Raw genomic sequence first — 9736 nt, 5'->3', positions numbered from 1 at the left:
TGGTGTTGCAATTTGTTTTTTCAGTATCTCGTCTAAATGAGAGTCTTTCCTAACAGAGGAGAATTCGTTTATCGACTAACTTTTTACACTCTCTACTTCTGAAGAACCAATCTTTTCATCGAAAATTGTTTGCGGTTCTTCGTTTGTCTGCCAGCTTTCACATTTTCGAGAGCCAGCATTATGTTTTCAGCTATAAATTTTGGCTTCGGCTGAGGGATAAACAGGTCGTTTTCACCGTAGCTCAGAGTGAAGCCCTTGTATCCAAATTATGAAATTATACAAGCGTTCATGTGTGTAAAACATCGTAAGGCTTAGTAGAGGATAGCCAATGTTTTGTTGTTGGATATAGAATTTACATGTATTTCACTCGTGAAACAGGATTTTGTAAATATATATTTTCACTCGTGCTCCTTCGCATATTTAAAACCTGTAGAGATATAACTATAATGATGACAACAGCATCATATTTACTCTGAAAACCATTCCTGATACTTCCAAGAAATATTACTTCAAGTACAAACATACAAGCATTAATCAATGAACAATTATTACATAGCGAAGGATAGTTTATTTGTAGTGAATAGTTTGAAGCTAATAACGCCTAATAGTTCTCCAAGTTCATTTATTTTGCTCACGCCATCAATCAGTGGTACATGAGGTACAATAAATAATAAATGATAATGACAAATCGTCTCAATGAATCGTGAATAGAAAAAATATAAATAATAAAAGAGGTACATACTACAAACAAAGAGAAAGAAAACAGATACAAATATAAGTTATGGAGGACAGTCTGCATCATAAATTTTAGTCATGTCAGAAGAAACAGATTTTTCAACGATTTGAAACTTGTGCTTGACATAATCTCACTAAAGTTAAGTATAGCGAAATAAGTTGAGAGGATGATATGTTATCTATAACATGAAGCCATTTCTATTATCGTAAACAAAATCTGAATCTTTTGCTCCATTCAAAACAATTCTGCATGTCATCTAAAACGCATGTAACATTTATCATAGAGGGCTCATAGGGGGATATTGCGTAGTCCTATAGGTACATGTACATGAACATAAAACCATAGTTGATATGTTCATACGTTATAAATATTACCAGCTAAGAAGGAAGTGGTTAAAATGTTAATTTTTAACGACCCATGCGACCCCATCCTTAATCAAGTCACCCGTGCGACCCCATCCTTAATCAAGTCACCCGTGCGACCCCATCCTTAATCAAGTCACCCGTGTAACCCCATCCTGAATCAAGTCACCCGTGTAACCCCTTTATTAATCAAGTCAATGCTGAAATTATGATTCAACGGCAACATTTCAAAGTCATTTCAATCAGCGTCGATGAACCTCTCCCGTATACGAAATATACATTTAATATGTTGTACATCCAAATAAATATTGTCGTACCACAAAATATATAATACCGAGCGAAGCTCGGACGGGCCGAAGGCCCGTCCACGAAGCAAGGCTCTAAAGTTAACACGTATATAAAAGAAAAAAGTCAAAATAAGCAAAAGAAAAAGAAATAATCTCTATATACGTTCACTGAAAATTTCGTGATCCATATGGGCGCCGCCATTTATTTTTTTCATTACCTGCTTCAACAGTTATTCTTGTTTTATTTTGAATGCCAATAATGGAAGACTCTGACTTGCAATTTATTTCGTAATTTAAACACTCAGTTTGTTCAAAGTGAATAGTATAATTATCATTGTAACAGGTTTTAGCAAATAAATACATATAAAACCGTAATACGACTAAATAGATGAACGAGTTCATGAGTTTCTTTGAATAAGAATATAAAATTACGGTTACTTTTTTACCATTTTGAATTTATTGGTTAATTTTGTTTAGTTTTAACGGCCTTTTTCATTGCATACGGAATGTATTATCGATGTTTATAATTGTTTGCTTTGAAAAAAGAGAAAAAAGTCGAGGCTAAATGTGACGTCACAATGCACAGTTTACGTCGCCTTGCATTTTAATTCCCGCGTTCAATGAATAGGCGGATCCTGTAAAACTGTTGTCCCCATATAAACCCCTTTAATATTGAGATGTTACTGAGTGTTTCGTGCAAGGAAAATTTCATTCAAAATATATATTTTTAAATGAATCATAATCTACCGTACTTAACGGAATTATGATTACCACTTGGGACACTGCAATAACCATTACATGCTTCGCTCGGTCCAACGGTCACACCGTATACACATTAGCGAGCGAAGTTCGCGTCGCGAAGCGACGCGACGAGCTCGCTCCAATGATTACACATGAGTCACGTGATTTGCTCTTCATCAGCTGAAAAAAGATGAGTATTACCCATAATGCTTCTGCAAAAATGTCACCGTCACTGCGGTATAATTCATTGACAAACCCCTAATTAAAATAATTAGATTGTTTAGAAAGTACCATAAACCTTTTTAAATTCCAGATAAGTTTTCTCATAGCTTCAAACGTTTTGTTTTTGCTTGGTTTGAGAGAAAAAGAAAAAACATTGCAGCTAATATAACGTCACAATGTAACTGTTCATATCCACCGCGTTATCTTTCCCGCGTTAAATGAAGAGGGATAAATTGTCTATAAGTCGTGTTGCAAGATGTTAATGGGCTTCGCTCGTCTCAACGGTGACACCGTACAACATATTAATTGTTATAATAGCGAGCGAAGCTCGTGTCGCGAAGTGACGTGACGAGCTCGCTCCAATGATTACGCAATTGAGTCACGTGATTTGCTTTTCATCAGTTGAAATCAAACTCCCCGTCGAGGCCTCATTACGTCACATACGAATAGGCCTCTCCTATGTGACGCAGCACAATATACAGATTTGTATATTGTGAGTCAGCGATTATCATGCAGGCAAATAACACTGAAGAAGTAGTTCGCAGTTAAAAGTTTGAAGATAGTGATATTAAGAGCATTAATATAAAAGTATGGATTTTATTTTAAACATAAAATGATCAAAAGATCATTAAAAAGTAGGGAGACTGTTCAAATTATTGTGTAAAGTAATGAACTTGATGTTTACGTTCTTGTTTTGAAAGTTGTTTACGTTTGACGTTATGTTTTTTCGTCATTCTACAGTGACGTCACAGTATACGCGGCCTGAGAAATCGCTATCCCATATTGCCTAAGTGGAAGAGTTTGGTTTGTGAGCAAACGAACTCTGGTGGAAGTTTGCAGTTGAAATATGATGGGACTACCCATAATGCTTCCGGAAAAATGTCGTCGTCACTGCGGTATACTTCATTGACAACCTCATAGATAAAAGAAATAAATAGTTTGGAAAGTACCACAAATAATTTAAAATTCCAGACAAGCTTTCCCATACCTTCGTAAGTTTTGTTGTGAATAATACTGCTTGATTTGAAAGAAAAATAATCGCAGTTAATGATGACATCACAATGCACTGTTTACATCAACCACGTTATATTTCCCGCGTTAAATGAATTGGCTCCAGTCGTGTTTTGGGTTTTCGCTCGTTTTGGGTTTTCGCTCGTCTCAACGGTCACACCGTACAACATATTATATAATCATGATAATGCATAAATATTGCATGTAGTTGAGGGTAAAATTACAACTACATGCAATATTTGTTTTATTATACTAAATGTTATATAAACAGCAAAGCAGAAAGACTTGAGTCTGTTGACATTTGATCAATCACTGTCACGCGAAATATCGGATATCGATGCGGGTATTAGCGTTCATTACAAACGCTCAAACGACGTCGTCTAACAATCTACGGCGAACCGTAAGCGAATAAATTTGACGCATGTGATAATTTGTTTTATAATATCACCCGTTGTCTGGTACTGTCGTTCCTAGATACTATCAACCTGCAGCGCATGCTTTCTGTTCTCAGATGATAACAAATGTTTCTCGACTAATCAGATTCGAGTATTTTACATGAAATTATAATAATATATATACAATATATGTATAGGTTCATATATATCGATATGTACATGTATAAGTACATAATCAAGCATAAAATGAAAGAAGAAAAAAAACTTATTTGAAATATGATATATAGGTCTGATTAAAATCTCTCGAGTTCTTAATAGCGAGCGAAGCTCGCGTCGCGAAGCGACGCGACGAGCTCGCTCCAATGATTACACATATGAGTCACGTGATTTGCTCTTCTTCAGCTGAAAAAAGATGAGTATTACCCATAATGCTTCTGCAAAAATGTCGCCGTCACTGCGGTATACTTCATTGACAAACCCGTAATTAAACTAATTAGATTGTTTAGAAAGTACCATAAACGTTTTTAAATTCCAGACAAGCTTTCTCATAGCTTCAAAAATTTTGTTTTTGCTTGGTTTGAGAGAAGAAGAAAAAACATTGCAGCTAATGTGACGTCACAATTTGTAACTGTTTACACCAAGTACGTTATATTTCCCGCGTTAAATGAAGGGGCGGATAAAAGTCGTGTTGCAAGATGTCAATGGGCTTCGCTCGTCTCAACGGTCACACCGTACAACATATTAAACTTCTGGACTGCTTTGAAAATAATTTGCATATATTCATTTCCCCATAATAAAAGGTGGGTATCGACAATAGCAGTATCATTTAGTTGAAGCTGTTCATTGAAAAAACAATTTCTTGCTTGAGTGTATCTTTTGCATGAAAAGCAAAAATGATGGTCATCTTCAATATGACCACATACACAATTTGGAGAAGAACTAATGTTTTTTACGATAAAGATCATTAGATAAAATGCAAAAGTGTCTTTACCATATGAATAATATGAAGGTGGTTTTGAAGGTGTTATTTTTATGCGTGTTTTTTTTTAATTTATCAATTGAAGCTATCCCCCTTATTGTCTAACTGTGTCGGGAATAAATGACTTTTATATAATTCAAGTCTGCATATAGGAAGTGTGTAATCGCTAGAATTACGGGTATTATATGATGATAAATTTCTGCGAATATTTGGGTATATTTCTTTCAAATACTGGGGAACTAAATTATTATGAATTTTAAACATATTAGTTAATGTAGCTGTTTGCCTTCTATCAGAAAGGGGTTCCCATCCAGTTTCAAAATAAAGTGAATCTATTGAGGCGAAAATTGGAAGACCAGTTACTACCCTGGCAGCCAATAACTGAGCTTTTTCAAACTGGTGAGAATCAAAACCCGAACATCCATCCCAGTCTACAGAGGCATACTCTAATACAGGTCTAATAAAAGTTGTATACATTTTTGATAAGGTATTTCTTCCTACAGTAAATTTTAACTTTTTTAACAAACCAAGTTTTTATACGCATTATTTACAATGTTTTCAATATACACATACCAGCTTAAATCATTGGAAAAGAAAAGGTAGGACTTGTGAACAGTAACACATTCAAGCTAACATGGTTGAAACACTAGTTTTGAGGGGGGGGGGGGTTCCTACGGATTTTTTCATGGTAAAAAAAATTGCTTTTTAAAGGGTTAAATTGAAGAAGCCATTGTTTGGACCAATTGTCTAAGACTTTAGATCATGATTAACGTGTCGTTCAATTACAGCAATATTATACAGCGAACATTGAATGGAATTGTCATCTGCAAATAATCTACACATTGACAGCATACTGTCTGAAACATCATTAACATAAATATAAAAAAAAAAAGCAGAGGTCCCAAGACTGAGCCTTGGGGAACACCAGTATGTATATTTCTGGTTGAGGAAAAAAGATTTCTATACATCACCATATGTTCTCTATAACTTATAAACCATTCAAGTATATTACCATGTAAGCCATATACTTGTACTTTTAAAAGAGGGCCTTTATGCCAGACTCTGTCAAAAGCTTTAGAGAGGTCCCAAAAAAACTATACAACAGAATTGTCCCTCATCAATACTTTTTACAATACATGTACTATGATAAGTTTATATTAATTGGTATACAATGGAATGATCAGGTAAAAACTTAAAAGACTAATTATTTTTATGAAAATAATTATAAACATGCTTAAAGAAAACTATTTCCGTAATTTTGCTGACACAGCTTAAAGGTGAGACTGGCCTATAATTGGATGCTATAGATGGATCATCTTTTTAAACAATGACAATACGTTAGCCTGGTTCCAAGGGTTTGGAAAACATTTTTCAGAAGGAGATCTGTTGAATAATATACATACATGTAGTGGTTTAGATACAGATTTTGCTGTATGTTTCAGCATTTTATGGCTAATACAATCAGGACCCATTGGTTTTTTTTAACTGGAATATTACAGAAAACGTCTAAAATATCTTATTCATTGATAATAATATCACCAAGAGTATCGTTACACAATAAGTACTTTCCAGGTGATTTTACACCCGTATCATCGATATTTAAAATAGAAGAAAAATACTCGTTAATTGCATGTACTTTTTTTTCTAAATCGCTAAAAATTCACTTGTTCTCATTGTCATTGAATAGGTGGAATTTCAGTTGACGTTTTTATATGAAATACCTCTTTCAAAAGTTTCCAGTATAGTTTATTGCTATTTTTATTTGCATCATCAATTTTTGTATCAATATTGTCGTAATAATTTGATAATGCATGTTTTACATGTTGTTAACATATTGTTTCTTGATTTACGATATCTAGGCCAGTCTGAATTACTATTAGAACGTAATGCTTTATTACGTAATATGTTTCTAATTCTAATGTGGTTTGTTTTTAGGACGAATAGTGATTCTTTTCTCCCTAATTAAACTAAGATATTGATAGTAAACAAGAGGCCCATGGGCCACATCGCTCACCTGAGTCACCTTGGTCCATATCAAAAGACTTTCCATATATATTTGCATGTAAAACCGTAGTCCCTATTATGGCCCCAAACCTACCCCTGGAGGCCATGGTTTTGAATCTACACTATGTCAGAGAGCTTTCATGTAAATGTGAACTTCTTTGGTCCAATGGTTCTTGAGAAGAAGATTTTTAAAGATTTTTTCTATATATGTCTATATAAAACTTTGATCCCCTATTGTGGCCCTATCCTACCCCAGGGGGCCATGATTTTAACAAACCTGAATCTGCACTATATCAGAAAGCTTTCATATAAATCTCAGCTTTTCTGGCTCAGTGGGTCTTGGGAAGAGGATTTTTAAAGATTTTTCCTATATATTTGTAAGTAAAACATTGACCCCCTATTGTGGCCCCATCCGACCCCGGGGGCCATGATTTTAACAATTTAGAATCTGCACTATATCAGGAAGCTTTCGTATAAATCTGAGCTGTTATGGCTCAGCGGTTCTTGGAAAGAAGATTTTTAAAGATTTTTCCTATATATTTGTATGTAAAACTTTGACCCCCTATTGTGGCCCCATCCGACCCCTGGGGGCCATGATTTTAACAATTTAGAATTTGCACTATATCAGGAAGCTTTCGTTTAAATCTCAGCTTTTCTGGCTCAGTGGTTCTTGAGAAAATGTTTAAAGATTTTTCCTGTATATTTGTATGTAAAACTTTGATCCCCTATAGTGACCCCATCCAACCCCCGGAGGCCATGATTTTAACAATTTAGAATCTGCACTACCTAATAAAGCTTATCTATAAATTTAATCTTTTCTGGCTCAGTGGTTCTTGAGAAGATTTTATTAATGACCCTACCCTATTTTTATCTTTTCTAGATTATCTCCCCTTGGAAGGTGGCCTGGCCCTTTATTTTAACAATTTAACATTCCCTTTACCTACGGATGTTTTGTGCCAACTTTGGGTGAAATTGGCCCAGTGGTTTTTGAGAAGAAGTCAAAAATGTTAAAAGTTTACAGACGGACGGACGCCGGAATACGGGTGATCAGAATAGCTTCTTCTTCTTCTTGTCGTTCGCCCCTACACTTGGATTTCTGCTTCCTCTACGAATCTGGTGGTCTTCTGTAAGTCCTCCACTGTTCCAAATAGCTTTTCCTGGATGGTTGTTGGTAATGGCTATATCCTTTGTCTTAATGCCTGATGGTTCTTGCATGTCTGTAGAATATGTGTTGTATCTTGTTCTGCCTCACCACAGGGACACATTGGGGATGGTACCACTTTCATCACTCTGTTCAGATGTTTGTTTAGTCTATTGTGTCCTGTCCTCAGTCTGAATATGACGGTTTGTTCAGGTCTCGACAGATGGTGGTAACTGTCTTGATGGTAGGATTTTCTGTACAGAGATTTGATTATGGTTTTCATCTCTGCAAGGCAGACTGGGTTTTCCTCCTGTTGTTGTCCAGCACCTTGTTTTGCGAGAATGTCAGCTTGTTCATTACCATAGACTAGTAGTCCATCTTTCCATACTTTATCAAAGGCTTTTTGTAGATCTATGAATACAGCAAGTGTTACTTTTTCGGCTTGGAAGGCATCTTCAATAACCTGTGCTAGATGTGTTGTCTGGTCTTCTTCTAAGGGATCCATTGTAGCACTGTTATGCGACTTTGAATGTTAAATAGCGCCTGTTCTAGTAATGGTAGCTTGTTGTTTGTCAAGCCCTGTAATACAGACAGAGCATCTATAAGGAAAACAACTGGAATTGTGATATTGTCTTTGTCTGTGATGGTATGTGCAGCATGTCTGATGGCTTTTTCTTCAGCTTTGTAGTTGGAACAATGCAAGCCTGTTAGTATTGCTTCAGATTGTCGCTCTCCATTTGGATATTGGATATATATACCAGCCCCTCCGTTTTTTATTGCATTTGTGGCTGATCCGTCTGTGAATACTCTTATCCAAAATTCAGAGGGGTACTGTTCTTCTTGCATGGTCATAGTGTGAGTTTTCTTTACAATATCAGATTGTTCATCTTTGGATGTGATGTTTGGTACTGATGTATGAATGCTAACATTTCTCAGTTTATCTTCAGTAGGGTAGTCATTTACAGAAAAGGCTATAAGTTTGACTTGTTTTGGTAGCGATTCATGATGTTCTCTTTGTAAAGCTCTTGTCTCTAATACAAAACTTGATCTTTTCAGTCTGCCTGATGAGAGTTGCGTTAGTCTATTATTCATTGGGTGATCTTCAGTACAGCAGTATTTTGCGGCTTGTAACATTGCATTGCACTCCCTTCTCTTACTTAGCGGAGTTATGTTTGTTATCTCCTCCATACTATGTATTGGGGTTGACTTCATGGCACCTGTGATGATTCGTAGTGCCTGGTTCTGTACTTTGTATAAGGTCTGTAGGTGGATTTTTGCTGCTGTCATCCATGAGGTAGATCCATATTCGAGATGTGGGCGAACATTCCCCTGGTAAACTGATTTTAATATTTTTTCATTGGCACCCCAATTTGTTCCTACCAATTTCCTCATGATGCTTAGTTTTCTTCTTGCTTTTGCTTCAGCTGATGTTATATGCTGCTTCCATGTCATTCTTTTATCAAAGGTTACTCCAAGATATGTTTGTTGGTCTTCAATCTCTAGTGATGTGCTGCCCAGTTTAAGCTGTACAGATTGGTTTTTCTGGGAGATTGAGAACAGAGTTCCAGTTGTTATTTCTCTGTTGATTGTAACACACCATTGCTCAGCCCATGTCACTACCCTGTCTAAAGCAGTCTGTATTCTGTATTTTGCTGTGGTTGTGTATTCCTCTGAGTACCAGAGAACAAGATCGTCTGCATAAAGGGTTGTACGTACACCTTTTGGTAGCTGTTGAACAAGATCGTTAATATAGAGGATAAAAAGGGTCGGCGGGAGTACTTCTCCCTGTGGAACCCCTTGTCGTAGAAGGACTTTTTCCCACACTGTCCATCAACCGAAACTCTGGCTTTTCTGTTGT

The sequence above is a fragment of the Ostrea edulis genome, chromosome 1 (assembly GCF_947568905.1).
Source record: "Ostrea edulis chromosome 1, xbOstEdul1.1, whole genome shotgun sequence".
Taxonomy (NCBI): domain Eukaryota; kingdom Metazoa; phylum Mollusca; class Bivalvia; order Ostreida; family Ostreidae; genus Ostrea; species Ostrea edulis.
Note: the sequence above shows the minus strand (reverse complement) of the source record.